General features: G+C 45.0%; 1 protein-coding gene across 10 annotated transcripts in view; it reads left to right on the top strand.

The window, feature by feature from the left end:
* Positions 1 to 17,189, top strand: part of syngap1b (synaptic Ras GTPase activating protein 1b) — a 78,090-nt gene that overhangs the window by 8,200 nt on the left and 52,701 nt on the right. Inside the window, exon 2 of one of the 10 annotated variants that reach the window (XM_053844136.1) lies at positions 12,050 to 12,261. The exons of the other annotated variants lie outside the window; for them this stretch is intronic. The gene's annotated coding sequence lies outside the window, so the exon portion shown is untranslated. The remainder of the gene's footprint in view (positions 1 to 12,049; positions 12,262 to 17,189) is intronic. 10 annotated transcript variants of the gene reach the window in all.

The raw sequence follows: 17,189 nt of genomic DNA, 5'->3' as shown, positions 1-17,189 counted from the left end.
CTGGGCCGGCCGGATGAAGCCGCCAGCTTCAGGATCCATCTGAGAGTTTGTCACCAGTGCCCACGTGCTGCGCCGCAGATTTATGTTCCTACCAGAGGGTGTTCCTTCCCCCGCAACAAGAAACGCAATCATTGTTTCAGTGTAATTGTCTAATTTTCTCAAGTTAGAACAACAGATAGAAGGAAGGAAGGAAGGAATCAAGGAATCCCAACCTCATCGTTCTGTAGTTTCCTGAGCAGGGCGTCATGCTTAGCCTAACATGTGGAGTTCAAAACACAAGACCAGTTCCCTGACGTGGAATATAAAGTTGCTAATGCACAGGGATCGACAGACGAGTCGGGGAAGAGCCACAGTCCCACCGTCTGAATGTAAAGTGTGCAACCGAATCTGTTTGTTTCACGCCCCACGAATTTGTGCCGTTACGACGGATAGGAGCTTGTGTTGTTCCTCCGGCAGATGCAGAAACATATTTTTGTCTTGTCCTCCAGCGGTCCCGCCGGCCTTGTGCTTAATGGAGTTTACAAGCATGTGAACTGATGAATGTCCAAACCATAAACAGGATGTGATGAGCCTCTGTGATTTGTGGAAATGTTGTGAGGTATGGAAAACAACGGGCTCATTCTTATTAATTTGGTTAATTTGAACGGTTCTTATGCTACTACAATCCTGTTAAAGACCGAACTAAACTAGTTGTAATCATGTGTCAAAACTTTTCTACCATGACTGTGAGACACAAATATCCTACTGATGCTAAAGTTTATGTCATCGTGACAGGGGAAGAAAGCTGCAGTGGAAAGTAAAAGTGGACGTTGCGGAAGCTGATGTTCACATTGTTGTCTTGTTTTCCAGTGGGGATCCTCCACCTCATCTCATCTTCGACCTGAATAGATTATTTTTAAGAGTCAGAGGAAGATGGTCTCAGATTTGGAAGAGCCGATCCTCATCTCTCGCATTCTAAGGTGTTGTGGTGTCAAGTCAAGGTTGTCATTGTTCATTTTCAGCGAGCGTCTGAGTGATTCAGGAACGTCACAGTTGAGCAGAGCTGAGTCCTTGTGTACATAATTATCTCCCGCGCCTTGATTGATATTTTGGCATCAATGGAAATACAGTAAATATTGTAACAAGCGATGAACTGTAGAAGCCTGATCTCAGAGGGAATCATCTCTCTGTCAGAAACTCATTTGTCTGGCAGCCGTGAGATGAGAAGGTACAATAACAGCGAGGATTCCACCTGGACTCTCCTCCGCCGGAGGAAGAGCCGGCGCTCTCTCACTGACAGGATGCTTCAGATAAGAGAGTGGTGCTCAGCATTCCCCTGCAAGACTGATGGTGTAGATGGCAATAAGTCCTCTCACATTTGATCCCACGAGCCGACGCCTTGATGGCTTTAATTTATTTACCTTTTTGGAAGCCTCATGGAACGCAGTGCATTTCTGATGATGCGACTTCTCCGCTGCGGAGGTTTTTTATTGTCCTGACAAGCTACTTTAGAGTCGGAGTAAGCCCATAATGTAGTCATCACTTTTACTATGTGTGGTGCTATTCCAGTGGTTTCTTCTTCGTCTTTGTGGTCCGAGGGGGGGCCGAGGAAGATACTCTTATGCAGTACTAGAATGAAGTGTAATTGCACACCCACTCATTATTTATTTTTTTTTAATTTCAGGCAGACTTTAAGTCTTTTTTCTTACAGACAAAAACAATGTTAACAAAGTAATTAATTTTGGAAGTTGATCTGTCTTACTTTCTTTTTTTTATTTAATGTTTACAAGGATTAATTGTTATGCAGAGGTGTACTGATGATAATTTCATAGACAAATGTTAATATTTACAGAGGAGAGTAGGGGGCCGTGAAAAGTTTACTCCTTTATGGGGGTGGGGGGAGCACAACAGAAATTGAGTAAAAAGTACTGAGTTACCTCACGTCTGTAGTATAATTATACAGCAATTGTACCAAATAAAATGCTTATAGTGGTAATGTATAGCTAAATTAAAGAAAACAATTTTCAGTTACATTCATTTCAGTTATACACTGCAATGAAAAGACAATAAATATTCAGTCATTGAATAGACTTCCCTCACTGATGCAGTGAGATACAGTGATAGTCTTTGTCTAGAGTTACATTCTGTTGTGTTATTACACTTGTCATTATAAGTGATCCAAGGATTTTTCAGCAAAATCTAGATTTTTCTTATTGATAATTTCAGTCTATAAACAGGAACATAAATTTCTGTCAGAAATATTGCTCTCTTCTCTTCCTTTGCTACTTCTTATCTCACCAATAACTCAACAGATGTTGATCTATTCGGAAATATTAACATATCTTTCGCGCTGCCTTTGTTGTCCGACACGTAGCGACAAACTTCTTGCAGCACTCAGGCCATGCTCTCTGGTCCCCACTAAAACTGACTGAGCGCCGTCCGAGTGTCTATCATTGTAGAAGCACTGTTTCCATCAGACGTGATGGAGGAACGCTTCACTGTGGTGTAGAGGATGAAGTCAGGGAGCCTAGCCCGGAGCTGCGCTGCCGATATTAACCCAGCGTGTTCTGATATCTGCACAGACTTCACAGTAGGCCTGTCACGATAACACACTTTGTAGGTCGATAAATTGTCACTGAAATTATTGGTGATAAGTGTAAATGCAAAATGTACAATCACATTTTATGATGATGCATCAACAATAGTGTAAGTGCTGCCCATATTATCTGTATTCTTTTAACATAGAAAAAGAAATGTCTGATAAAGAGGAGGCGGTTAGTTAATGAGGACGTTTAGGTGCTTTGTACGACCAGCACGTCCAACTAACCTCTGGACTGGTGGAAATGTCACTGGAGGACCGACTTGTTCGGGTCAGTGTAGCGCCAGCGACTTATCTCAAGAGAGCAATCACAATCAGCCGAGTTCCCCGCGGAGTCGCACTTGACTGTCAGCACTGTGTTCACTTCTGTAGTGAGAGTTCGCAGAGGAAGCTATTTTCTGCTGCGGCTTCTTTCCGATGGACTGGTGGACGACACCAGGTTCACAAGTGCAGCCACTGATCCTGTGTGCAGCGGAATTAAGAAACTTCCATGAGAAGCTTTTTGGTCAGCAGATAAGAACTTTTATGTAACAGAGTTGCTGCGATAACCTTGCGTCCACATGAGTGACAATTCTGAGAGACGGGGGAAGAAACATGACAAGAGACAAACGCCTGTGGCAAAGGCAAATGTGAGCTGACTTTTCATGAGGATAATGAGCTGTGTAACACGGCAAATAGAAATGGGAGTAAAAGTAGAGTCCTGGATTTGTTTTTTGGGCGCAGGACACTGAGGCCAACTGAGACTTTGATTGGAGGGATTGTTTGTATTTCTTAATTCAAGGCGTTGCAGCTTATTTTCACTGTCATTCCCACGTGGGTCGGAAATGATCTCCTCTTATGCATTTTTGTCTCTTTATTGTGCATAAATTAGAACACCATAAAACAGCATGCATCCTGGTAAAGCATTTCTGGTTAGTCAGGAACCGCTTAAGACTCCCCTGGTCTATAGAAATCACCTGTGGGTTTTTAATAACTATAACCTTCGTAGGAGTTGTGTTCTGCCTCCATTGGCTCAGTCATTTTCTACAACATCGTAAGCTAGTATGCTACATTCGAGTGTTCAGGAACAAACACTGGAACATGGTGAGGTCTGGCACGTGTTGAGTGAAAAAGTCAACTTTAGTGTTTAGTTTTTTAACTGGTTCTACTTGGTCTGTACTACTAGCCTTGTCAAGTGCATCAGTCATATAGGCTGTAGCCGAGGATGACTGCGTATCCAAACCCAAAAGTGAGTCTTCTGGCATGGTGGAAACACGTCGTCCATAGGACACATAATGACACTTAAAGTCTGTGACACCAACAAGGAGGAGGCTGCAGCGTGAAATGAAATAAGCTTCATAAAGCTGGTCATGGTGCTAGAGATTCCATTCCTCCTGTTGATCATCATTTAGAGGAGCCTGAGGCGACATGAGTCGGTTTTGTAAGTTCTGCCGACTGCACGTTTGGTATAAAAGACAATGACACAGATGCCAGTCTATCTCTGGATCGAGGACAGACGACTATAATTGCTCTTCATCTCTCAGGGACAGCACTTCGGCCTGCTTTTAATTAAGTTACGACATGGACTGGGAGCAGGGGTGTCGTGGAGGGTCACGACATTCCTCCTCTCACTCCACTCGGAGTGACCACTGTTGTTGTTAGACTTGATCACACAGGACAGTATGGCAGAGGTGTTTAACTCGAGGCCTAGGGGGCATCTATGGATGCTGATAATGCTGTCATGTTGTGTGTCATTGGCATGAAGAGCCAAGCCAAAAGACAAAGCTCTTGGATATCTGACTGTGTCTCTAATCAAGAGCACAGATGCAAGAGATTTCTCTGAAGGAGGTCTGGGCTCTCCGAGAGATAGAAGCTCAATCATCTAGGGGAGACTCGGAGTAGAACCACAGCTCCTTCATGAGAAGCCAATTGAGGTGCCTCTCGATGCCTCCTTTGTAAGGTCTAAATGAAAAGATAAATGAATCCTAGCCTTGTTGGATACTACCTCTGGACACAAGTTCAGTCACACGCAATTCCAAGACAGGATGGGATTCCTTACCTTCATAGAAAGCTTGGGGTGAACTGGCGTGAGTGTCTGCAAATATGTTTGGGATGTGTGTTGATATGGGGGTTGCGATGGGGTAGATTCCAGTTTGAAAGCACTGCGCTGACAATGTCAAGCGAGAGGGGTGTTGGACTCACGGCCATCTTAAATTGAATTATCGCAAAGTGAGACGACATATTGGCTTACTGCACCTTGTTGTGCTTGTTCAAGGTGAGTCCGATGTGATAGTTGGCTCAAGTAAGTCTGCAGCGAATCTCCAGAGCGCCAGCTGCAGTGGGACGAGAGAGGGAGTCCACCCAAGCTTTTGTTTGATCCAGTCTTTGGGCTGGTGGGTGCTTACTAATAAAAAATGAGGTCTTCACTTGCTCTAGTGTATCATGTTGTAACTCTGTCTGGGATTCCAACTGTAAACTAGCTTGAGGAGCTCATCTAGTTAGCTTCAGTAGTGAGTCAGCTGTTTGTTTACAAACCCATCATGTGTGCAGTTGCTAAGTATGAATGCTAAATGAAAACATGTTTGTTTTGTGTGATGTGTTGACTTGAGAATAGCTCAGCATTCATCGAATGAAGGGGAGCTCACTTTTGTCCTTCCAAGTTTGACAGGAAGTGAGTCAGCGTCATGGACACCAGTAAAATTGAGTGGATCTCTACGACAAAGCGATCGATTTAGCATGAGTTGCTCATGACGCTGATCATGTTGATGTCTAAATGCAGTGTGAATACATCAGAGGGCCCGATGAATGCTCACCTCAAAGTCATGGATGTCGTGGGTGGCGCTCGTCCTCAATAGCGCAGTAAAGATCACCCAAAACATCCGAGTTGCTTCTGTTTGATGAGTGTTCAGCTCAAGTGAGCTTTGTCTCAGTTGATCTGCAGTATCTGTTTGTTTAGTGTGAGTCTCATAAAATGTTGGTATAGATATACCCCTCTGGGGAAATAGCAGCAGATTTGGGTAGGACTCTGATGAAATCTGGGGATTCATATTCGTGCACTAATGGGGACTGGCAATCAGAGACACGTCCAGATTGTGCTCTCTGTTTTTAGCAGCTATCACAAGCTGCATAATTGCCTGGCTGATGTCGAGTCCAACGCAGCGCTGCGTCTAAAGTCTCCTCGAATAAACAGTTGTTTGAATTTCTCTTTGAGCAGAGCAGCACTTGTTTGATTCCTCTTGGAGCAAGCGCTACTGAACTTGAGACGGCGTTCGATTTTACATGAGCTCGGTCATGATTGAAGCTCTTCAGCCACGTGCTGGTGATTTATGATTGCCGGGTGAGCGCCACCCGCTGCCTCCTTGATTCTGATTTTTGCGTCCCAGCAGTTTCAATATCACCTTCACAGACGGGTCAAGAGGCAGGACTGCGGCTCTGAGTCAAGACAGATGTCCTGTGTTGCGATGTGTTCACACACACCTCCTCATGTGATAGATTACCTGGTGTTAGATCGTGTGAAGTGAGCACACATTTTATTGTCTATAATGTCTTGCTTGGCACCAAGTGTGTCAATATTGGAGAGTGGTTGAGCTAGTGTTAGCTGTGAGCTTGTTTTCAGGGCTAGTAATGTAGACGCTGCTTTTATTGTTTCCCACAAGAGTGAAGTCAGTCGTTGATGTTCCAGTGTTCTTTATTCGATTGTAAACAGACTTAAAAATGAGTTTCCTCAAGGAAATTTTTTTTTGTTTTTATCATTCTAACTTGCAGCAGTGTCCCAGTGAACGTGTCTCCACGGTCCATCTCGTCTGGAAAACCTGAGCCTGTCGACTTTCATTCATCTGACTTTTATAGTCGTCTCATTGTGTTCCTGTTTTTAAGTACTTTCCTGACTTGTTTTAGGTACTTGCTTCTCTATTTCCCCAAAACAATTTGCAGTTTTGAGTGGATAGCAAGTGGCACATTGAAGTGTTATAGCTGCGTATGGATAGAGATGGACAGGAAAGGTGTGCAGAAGGGTCACAGTGTGTTCTGGCAGTGGTCTTTTGTTTCTTGGGGTCCAGTGTTTGGAACCAAAATATGTTCTCATTTCTAATGGTGTCAGAGGTAGGATGGTAAGTGTGTTGTGCTGGAATAGTTGCATCCCCTGTGAGCAACACATAAGTTGGCTGACATGAGAAGCATGCATGCTTTTGCTTGAGGAAGAGTGAATCAAGTGCTGGAGTTTGGGTCCCAGGATGGAGTAGAACTGTGATGGACCCCCAGGCTGAGTATGTGCACTGACTAGCACCTCAACGCTGACTTGTTATCTGAGAGAGTGGTCTCCTATTGAAGTCCAGGGTCCAAGACCGGGTCGGGAATGGTACTCTCCACGCTCTGAGAGGGTCACGGCCACAATTATGTAGCCGAGGGAAGGGAGTCAAGCTCAGCTTCTGCGCTGTTTATGCTCCTGAACACAGAATAAGAACATCCAGTGTGTGAGGTAAACTCTGATAAAATTCCAGTGGAGTTTTTTCTTCTTGGTGTTATTTCTGCGTGGTGGAACTATGACCGAGCAGGAAAGTGGTGGGGGATGGTGTCGGTGTGTGTCAGCGGGGCTTCTTGGCTTTGCTGAAGAGACTGGCAGCAGACGGTTGGAAGCTGTTTTTGTCATCCTTTGCCTTCTGTTCGAGAGGAGGGTGTGTGTGTCCGGGGATATGAGGGTCATCCACAGCCTTACCTGCAAGGTCGAGGATGTGTCATGGAAGAACTGCAACTTTCTGCCCTATAAATGCTTCGTCACTGCAGCAGCAACCTTTTCAACCTTTTGCGCACCTGGGATCAGCGAATATTCAAAGATTGCCTGTAGTATTACGAATTATTTGTTGAATGCTAAATGACCAATTTGAAGTCAAAATAGACAACGCAGTTTTCCTCATCCTTCATACATCCTTCCATTCTCATCACGATGCTATAGAATTGAAGCAATCTGAGTGACCGACATGGACATTGTAGGGTCTGGAGCAAGAGCCTCACAGAGGAGACTGTTTTAATAATAATTATACATTTAATTTATAGGCACATTGAAGGCACTCAAGGACACTGTACAAGATACAGATAAAAACAAGCATTTAAAAAGAGAAACAAAAAAATGACGGTTGTTAGAGGTTACAGAATGTTGTGTTTTTTTGAAGAGGTGAGTTTAGACGTGTTTTAAAAAGTGCTGAAGTTGCGATGTCCGGTGGGAGGGAGCTCAGTCGCAGAGCGGCTGAAGAAGATGGTGGGCAAAGGGGCTGGAGGGATGGTGAGGTTGATGGAGGGTGAAGATCTGAGATTTCGGTTGGGCGTGTTCATGTGAGGAGGTCAGTCAGGTATGGAGGAACGTGTTATGGAGGGCTTTAAAGGTCAGAAGGTCTGTGCTTGTACATCGGACTCACCTATCAGGAATTCAGTTTTTCATGGATTTGGGATTTTTTTTGCGAGAACAATACACACAGGCCTGTGGACTGTATAGTTTTCAGTGGTTTGGCTTGGACACTTGAAACGGCTGAGCACCTAGTGGCAGACAGCAGTGGATAATATGCGTTTTTGTGGACACAAGTGCTGCACAATGATTTTCTGCTCCTCAGAAGTGCTTAACGATGGAAATGTAGATTTGAAAATGATGTACTGATCTGGTTATTTTTAGTGAGCGAGGCTGCATATGTAGCTGCACAACATAAGTGTTGAGCTAAGTGGAACCGGTAAAAGATGCAAGATGCAGAGTGAAGTACAGAATGGTGAATGGTATTTGGTTACAACATTGACTTGGCATGAACAACCTGCAATGTGTTGCTGAGTGTGGGCGTGCAAACAGCTCAAAGCTGCTCGGACACTGAAGTCTTTACCTACCAGCTGACCTTACACAACCATCTGACGCTCCGCGCATGAATGGCGCTGCCTTTTCATTTATGACCGCACTCTCGATGCCGACATCCGGTCTATCATGTAGAGCAGGTCATTCTGTTTGATCAACACTGAGAGCTGGAGTAAAAACAGGTAAGATGAGATATTGATGGTGAGAAGTGTTGAAAGACACCAGAGAAAAAAATGCAAATTGAGGACGCGAGGGAGAGAGAGAGCAGGCGGAACAGAGCGTGGTGGGAGTGAGTGTGAGCGAGTGGGAGACTAAGGAGTGATGCTGAGAGGAGTCTACTGTACTGGGAAAACAGGCAATTCAACTTTGCTACTGGCTAAAGCTTGAATGGCCTCAAGCGGTTCCTGTCATTCATCTGTGTTTATGTGCTGCAAGAGTCCATCTCATTCACAGTCTCTGGGCCAAAAATCCCTGTTTTTGAAAGATTTGTAGTCAAAGTTTTCCTTCGTGTTTAGTTGACTAGTATGTCACGTTTTCGGTTTTATCTCCTGATTGTGACAGACCTCTAAGATGTAAAGAATGAAAGATGTAAAGGAGTTGGAATCTTGGTCATATCATCATCAGTATCTAGTTCATCAACGATCCTTACGATTGGTCCGCGGACCGGCACTGGACCGTTTGGCCTGGGTTGCTAAGAAAGAACTTTGGTTTAAAATGATCCAACCGTCGACTTCTGCTGGATGGATGGACTCATGTCCCTTTTGCCAGAAGCTATCGGGGGGTGAGGTGTTCCAGGTCAACTGTGAAGCATTATCTCTCAGCGTGACCTTGGACCCAGCTGCTAGTATGTTATCGTTTGGGTGCTAAAAAGCTGGGGAGAGTAGAACTCCACCAGTCCATGGAGAGCTTTCTTTTGATGCTGAGCTCTTCACCAAGACAGACCCCTCGGAGAAACCTCACCCACTCATATCTTGTTCTTCTGTTCTCTCGGCTTGAAAGTGGTCTGTGGTAGGAAACTGTTGGGGTCACATCAAATGTGTGAAAGGATTGGCTCCGTATTAGAGAGCAGATATGTGTGATTCAGAGCCATCAAGATAATCTGGCTGCATTCGTCCGGAATAAGGGAGAACGAATGGTGTTAGCAAGTTGCATTCCTCATAAGAATTGTTGGATCCTCAGCGACCTTCTGGACATTAATTTGGTGCAGTGCATGTCTTGGGTCTAGAGGTGATCTGGAGCAACGTGACTTCCATCCTGGCGGCATCTTGGCCCCAGGTATCATGAGAAATGCCCAGAACCCCATGGGCATAATGGCCATGGGCAATAAAGGGGGTGTCTGTGGCATAGTTGCGTTTCAGTGAGGAAAATGAATCTAGGGTAAAATCACCACTGAGAGATCTGGGAGATTCTACAACGGCCTTCCCTGGTGTTTGGGGACCAGGAACGAGGAGTAATGAAGACTGTACAACACAACAAAGTTAAACAGATGGAGCCCACCGTAGGTTTATTGTTTATTGTGGAGCTATTGTTAGAAGTGTGTTAGTCCCTACATGTGTTGCACTTTAACGCAGCCAAGTTGAGTTTGTCTGCTGTCACAAGATCAAGAAGGGGAAAAAGAGAAGCTTCAGATCTTGGAGATCACCGGAGATCTGAAGCACGTAAAAATAGAAAAAAGAAAGGGATGAGGTGTTGGATGATCGTAGTTTATATTCTCAGACAAAAGACGATGAAAGGATGGAACAGTGACAGCGTGCGGGACTGTGGGGGAAACGGATAAAAAGAGGGTCAGGTAAGATAAGAATTACGAGCAGAATGTTGATGAAGAAATGAGGAGAGGGGTGCGAGCTGAGAGACAGATGGGCTGAAGGAGGGAGTACAAATGGAAGGGATGGGGAGGGGGTTCTAAGCTGCCAGGAGCGGCTACAGAAACTTGGAATTTATCTGGAATCATGGCGAGATGATGGCCACATTGATCGCCCCCCGCTTCTTTCAACATATTGCCACTCTTTTAAAGTGGAACATTTACAGAGCTGACAGGCTTTTCCCAGTTCTGCCGAGGATCTTTCAGACAACCCCCCGATTAAATTGATCTGATTTACATTTTCCACACAATCACGACTTGTTGCCTTGGGCCCATCCCGAAGCTGCTTTTCTTTTCTCTTTTTTCCAAACGAAGCATGTTTATTTCATAGAACGTCTCACACGGATAATAAGGTTAATGAGCTTGTGGTGCGTCACCCTGATTCTTGTAATATAGCGACTCCCTCAGCCACAGTGCAAAATTGGTGCCTGATTTTAGGTGAAGCTGGGAGTTCAGTGAGGAAATTAGAAACAACCAGCGATGAAATGAGCCGACAAAATCCAAACTGACGTTGCAAAAATGTAACTGTGTGTAGGTTTGCCTTCCTGCTTCTGTCTGGTGCTGAGTGGTGCTGACTGAGGGGTTCTTGGCCCAGGATCCAATTCCCAACAAGTGTGTTTTCTGTAATCCAGTCGTGTTGTTGCCTGAAAAGTTGCGTTCAAGTACAAATCGTATACACAGAACTGAGTAGTGGTGTCTGAGCCCAGACGGTCTGCCCAACTCCAGATGACTAGGTTTGTGAGCCCAGCTCTTGTCTCGCTGGAAGACATCATCTGCTCCTGAAGCCATATTTACCCTGGACCACACTTCATTTCTTGTGATTTCTTCAGTAAACACGCATTTCTTTATCTATGTGGTGATGTTGCCCACTAGAGGGCCTCCTGGTGCAGAAAGTGGCTAAGCTGCAATTTGCTGATGACTCTTGACTGTTTGAGTAGCAGTTGAATCCAATCGCTCTCTGGACTAAATGAAGAGCCGCAGCCCACAAAGCACCTTGAGGAGCCCCAATGTTTGATTGGTCACCAACTGCCACCGGCTGCTCTGATGTTGTAAATAAGATTTAGCACGGTGCCAGTAAATCCCACCCACTTTAATCCCTTCATCCTCCATGCAAAATTCAGTCTTGGTGTATGGTTCACTTATGACCACTTAGCCACTGTTGTTTTGGACGAAGTTTTATATGTGTGAACGAGTGTAGTGAAGTGTGTGAACCAACCCACACTTGAGGTCCAGTGCAACCGCTGAGTGACAGTGTTGCAGACCTTTCGGACCAACCGCTCACTGCCAACTTACGCTCACGGTGTGTCTGTGTGTGTGTATATATAGTTAGGAATGGGAAGAGGAAAGAGGGGGAGGAATGGTGAGCGAGAGTAAGAGAGTGAGAGGGAGGTACGAGTCAGTTTTTCATGGATGGCTGTGTTGCTATGGGAACAAGATGTGGGCTCCCTATTCCCAAAAAAAGTGTCCTCCCTCCTTCCTTTCCTCTTTCCTGCTCTCTGTTTCTCATCACTTCATTTCTCTCTTCTTTTTCACCGCATCCACATCCTCTGCACCTCTTTCCCGATCACAACCCACCACATGCCTCCTCTCTCATCCACTCTACTGTCATTCTTCCTCTCCCCGCCCACTCATATCCACCCTCTCGCTCTTTTTCCTGTCCATTAACATTCTCCCCTCTTCATCACCGTTTAACTACTTTTATCATCCCCTCTCTCCTTCCATTGCTGTCTCTCGCTGTCTCTCTGATCCCTCTGTAACACTCACTTATATTCTATTCTTTTCTCGGTTGCCATGGCAATAGGCTGGGGGCGTGAGGGAGCGAGCGTGAGCGAGCGGGAGTGGGTGTTTCGGAAGTGACATCTCTTGGGCAGTAACCTTGTTTCCTGTGTGGTGGAGTTGGGGGCGGATTCACGGCGCTAGCGGTGCAGCAACAGTGACGCCGTGTGGACGCTCTAGGTGAGCGATGGGGAACCCGGGCAGTGCTGAGCGAGGGCTGGGTGAATGATCTGATAGGTGAGAATACACTCCTCTCCTCTTTCTCTCTCTCTGCCTCACACTCACACAAACACTACTCTTTTTCGTCACCCATTTTCCACAAGTTACCTAAGACACACTAATGTGTTTGTCGCCAACATGTTTTCTACACTTTTACCACAGACCATGATAGGACAGTTTTGAATGTTGTTCTGCTCCTGCAGCGTAACAGATATCGTGACTTAAAATTCTGATGCTAGCTCCCTAACCCATTGCTATGTACAGTACATAACCAGCTCCGGTCAGCAGTCTTGACACCTCGCAGCACATGCAGGTGCTCACTTGAATGCACCTTTGCAGCGGGTTAATTGTCTTCAGGTTCTTTTATCCATCGCTCTCAAATATCAGGATTATATCGGATCAGACTTCATTCATATCTGGTCTGTCCATTAGCATGTGATGCTGGACTAAACTAGCAGGAGGATGCTTTCACGATTTAGTTCTGAAGCCCTGCATTGTTTTTTTCAATTGAGTTTTATATACATGTTCACAAGTGTCCACCAGAGGGGTGCCTGGGGGAGAGAACGTAGCCATGCTAGTAAGTGATTGCCTTGTAGACGTCTATATTCAGGGCCAACTCATCGAAGTGTCTGCTTGTCAGTCCGGCCCATTCTTTTAAGAGCAGACATGAAAAAGCAGACATGAGTGGTCACAGTTGTGGGACGCCAGAGTAGCGACAAGAATGATATAGAAAGGCATTGTAGCACAGTTGTGAACACTGGATTAGAAGGTGGGGAGGTGAGGCCAGTTTTGACATGTGAAATGGAGAGAAAACGTTGGACCAAGAGTGTTGGAGATGCAGAAGAGGAAGACAACCAGTGAGGTTCGTGATGATTGAGTGTGGCTTGAGGCTGACAGGTGAACGTGGAGGTCTTATAGCCAGCATGGATGTACACAACATCGTTGATCTTATGCTGCACTGGTGACCTGTTCTGGTCTCTCTATTCTCCGACTGCTGGCACTGCCCTGCAGCGTGAATACACAGCATGACTGTCTCCCTCGTCTCTGTTGGCCTGTAGTTTGGACAAATATTGACACGCTGTTATGACTGGCTGCCTAATTAAGGCGGAATTGTCTGGAGCACGAGGTTTCGTCACGGTGCGACTGGCAGTAATAGCTCTGTTGCTGTCATTAGGGCGTCTTAGAAAACACCAGAGTGTAGCTGAACTCTGAACCGTTTGAGGAGAAGATGGTGGGATTGGACCTGGCTCCAATTTCCCAGGCTGGATAATGAGTTTTTGAAGCCGGAGCTGGCTGTGCCCTTTGAGGTAATGGCTGAGTAACTGATATTGATCAAGAGAGCCTATCAAGCCTCCTCACATGTCTTTAGTTAAATCTCCTGTGGAGCAGTCGCGCCTGTTATCACGCTCGTTTCCAGAGCGCTAATATGAATTGTGGGGACATTGAACTGCTGCTGCTGAGGTGCACCACACGTCAGTCTTTATTTCACAGTTATGAGCGCTTATCAAATTAAACAAAAGTTTGTACCAATCAAGAAAAGCAAACGCTCAGACGCTCCGGATTTTAAGAAAAACACCAAGGTATGCACTTTTTCATTCACCCTTGAATATATTTTTACTGTAGAATATCTGTGTCAAATTTAACTTTAAATTTAAACTCAAAACTGCAGAGATAGTAATCAGTACAAACAAAGCTCAGTTATTTGAGTGAGCAAATGAAAGAGAAAAAATGATAGTTATGAAGTCTCAAAACGTCAGAAACAAAGTTGCCAAACTTTGTTATGTGTGGCAAAGATGGCAGCAGGAACGTGAACATTAAAATACTAATGCTGAATAAAATATAGGCTAGGATAGCAGAGGATATATATTATTATTAGAAAATGAAACATATTTATCGTATCTCTAGAGTGCTTTATGATGACATCACATTCAGCTTGTATTAGTGGAGTGATCAGGCCGGACGATACTGATCCTGGTCGACGTGTGTCTTCAGCAGGAAGCTTCGGCCTTTTGCGCCTCTTTGACTTCCCCTGACTCCCGACCTTGTCCCCTGACCCAGGGGTGACAGCAGTGCTCACTCTCAGCCCGTCTTAAACCCATTTCCCTGGGAGTCTGTGAACGGCAGTTATTTGGGCGCCAAGGTCACCTGAGGTCAGCGTGACATCCAGGCACGGTTGCTCTCTGTTGTACGATACTTGGCTGTGCAGGACACGATGTGCCCCGAGCACCGCTGCTATTTCTAGTCCTATTTTTAGCTCTGTTTGGGAGTGTTTAAATCAACATTAGACCTGTCGGTCGGCTGTCATGACGATGTTGACTGAGGCTGACCGCTCGTCCTGTCGGCGCTCTCCTCTTCATGAAGTGCTGAGCTCGGCAGAAAGAGGAAAACGAGCCCACAGAGAGGGAAGGAGGGAGAGGGAGCCGCAGCAGAGAATGAGAGTGGAGAGAAGAGGTTGATCAGCATTTTCTCTTCTTCCCTGGCATCACGTTAAGACTCCTCTGGGCAGAGACCGAGCGTCACTCCGACAACCGGATTTAAGAGAGCACTCTCTTAAATCCGGTTAAGACGTTGTCTCAAACAGTCACTGTTGGAAAAAACGTTCTACACAACAGCCAGTACTAGCATGACACCTGACTTTTGAGCACAATAAATGGCTCAAAAACACACGACAAACTGTTTTTACACCAAAAGAAGCTGCACACAACAACTAACATTTACTACCACCGATGAGTGAACACTACGAATAATTCAACTTTGTTGTAGTAACCACACATTAACATTTCAACAATAGCATTGCAATACATAATCTGTGAACACATCTTTCACAGTGAAACTAGCCTTAGAGAACAACCACTCAAACAGGATCATTTAATGCAGCAACTCAACATGTAGTCTTTAAACGATTGAACACAAATTATTCATAAATAAGTGGCTACAACGTTTAATTATCCATCCCAACAGAAACACAATTATTTAACACAACAAACTGCCACAAGAATGTCGCACTAAATACAACAATGAATTATTGAACGCAGAAATGTTTCGACTCAAACAACACAAGACACTCGTGAACACAAACAAGTCACACAATTAATAATTAAAAACTACAAGAGAATGTTGAGCCAACAAGTACAAACAAACTTCAAACACAAATGACTAAACTAGATGGCTGAGACATCTTTAAACACAACACTACGGCCAATTTTTTAAGACAATAAACAGAAACTGCCACAAGTTACAAAATACAACGATCATTGACCAGTGAACACGATAGGTCACACTGCAGTATTTCAGTGACTTCACACGACACTTGACCAGCAGATGTAACAAAGAACGACGCACAACAACCCTGTATCAAAGCCTGAGTACAAAAACAACTTGTTAAATACAAGAATGAATCATTTTCTTGGACAGTGTGCTCGACAACACAACACCAAATGTATACACAAGCACTACAGCAGGTCACGGAAGGAAGGATTCCAAACATGGAACACAACAGCGAATTAGCAAACACAATAAATAACAACTAACGGCGTGCGCTGACTCACTAATTGACAGACGTCTCGTCACCTCATTGTAATTCTGTCCAGTTTGCTCGGCGGCCCCTAACAGTCGGCCCCCGGGGGCATGGAGACGAAGCCACAGTCGCTACCGATGACTCACACTCCCTCCGCTGGTGTCTCTGCTACAACTTTTCCTCTTATACTGCTGCAAAGTTTGGATGCCGGTGCGGGGGGCGGACTTTTTTGTAGGGGGAATGGATGTCAGTAAATATTGTGAAACAGCAATCCTCACACACTTGTAACACACTCGTCTGGGAGGAATAATAACCCAAAGTCACCGGCTGCTGCAGCTCGTAGAGAAGACATGTATCACTTGCACTATCTGAGAAGAACAGAATCGTTTCATATTTTTGTTTTTACATTTTCAAAAGTGTGAAACATCCTCCCCTAACTCGGACAAACCTGTTCCATACTGTTCGTTCATTCAACATCGGGAGCCGTTTCGTCGGAATGTTCATTTGAGGCCGGACACGCAGCGCGACAGTGACTCACGGACGAGTGCGTAGCTTGAATCACGGGTTGTGACTCAGAATTGTGAGTCATGATTTCTGTGCAAACAATGTCTCACTGTGATGAGTCAAAAGATCCTACTTTCAATGAAAATCAAGCCTTATGCGCTTTGTCACTGACGGAAATGTGATGTTCGACAAAATCGACTTTCTCTGTGTTTGACTCCCCGAGTCCCTGTCCCCATTTCGTCAACCATTTTATTATACGATTTTATACATCGCATATGCTGCTTCCAAAGTATTGGCAGAGAGCCAGCCTGGCTGCTACCCAGTCATCCGGAAACTCTTTGATGAAGTTCAGTAAATGTGGCCCCTGGTTTCATATACAGTAGAGTCGCTCGACCTACTCACTTGCTCACTTGCTTGTCTATTGAAAATGTCTTGTTGAGCATCCTCCATCTGCGTTACTGTCTCTGGAATCTGAGAATCACGTCAGCGTCTTGTTTTCACACTCAGCTGCGCGACATAAAACCAAGTCCTGGAACATCCCACAAAGATTGACTCTCGCTCAATCTTTAATTTATTCTCTGCCGCAGCTCAAGTTGTGGCTCCGAAGAGCTGCAATGACCCTATAATCCAATCAAAGTGGGTCTGGCCTGGATTAACACTCCATGTGTGACTCGTTCTAGTCTTTTTCTTGTCTTTGTGCGCTCAGTTTTATTGCTTCACATTTCCTCCACTGAATTCTCCCTTGGTATGTTTGCACTTCAACCTTGAAGACTGGAGGGAGGTGTCAAAGCTTTAGTCATCATGAAAGTATCTATCACAATAAAGACTATCACGGTTGTGTTTTCTTGTCCTGATGTTGCGTAGCAAACACAACATTGCGTTGGGAGATGACTTTTTGGGTTGTTCTGTATCATATGGTTGTTTA

Source organism: Synchiropus splendidus, chromosome 15, assembly GCF_027744825.2.
Source record: "Synchiropus splendidus isolate RoL2022-P1 chromosome 15, RoL_Sspl_1.0, whole genome shotgun sequence".
NCBI lineage: Eukaryota > Metazoa > Chordata > Actinopteri > Syngnathiformes > Callionymidae > Synchiropus > Synchiropus splendidus.
The sequence above is the reverse complement of the archived record's forward strand: the minus strand, read 5'-3'. Positions and strand labels throughout refer to the sequence as shown.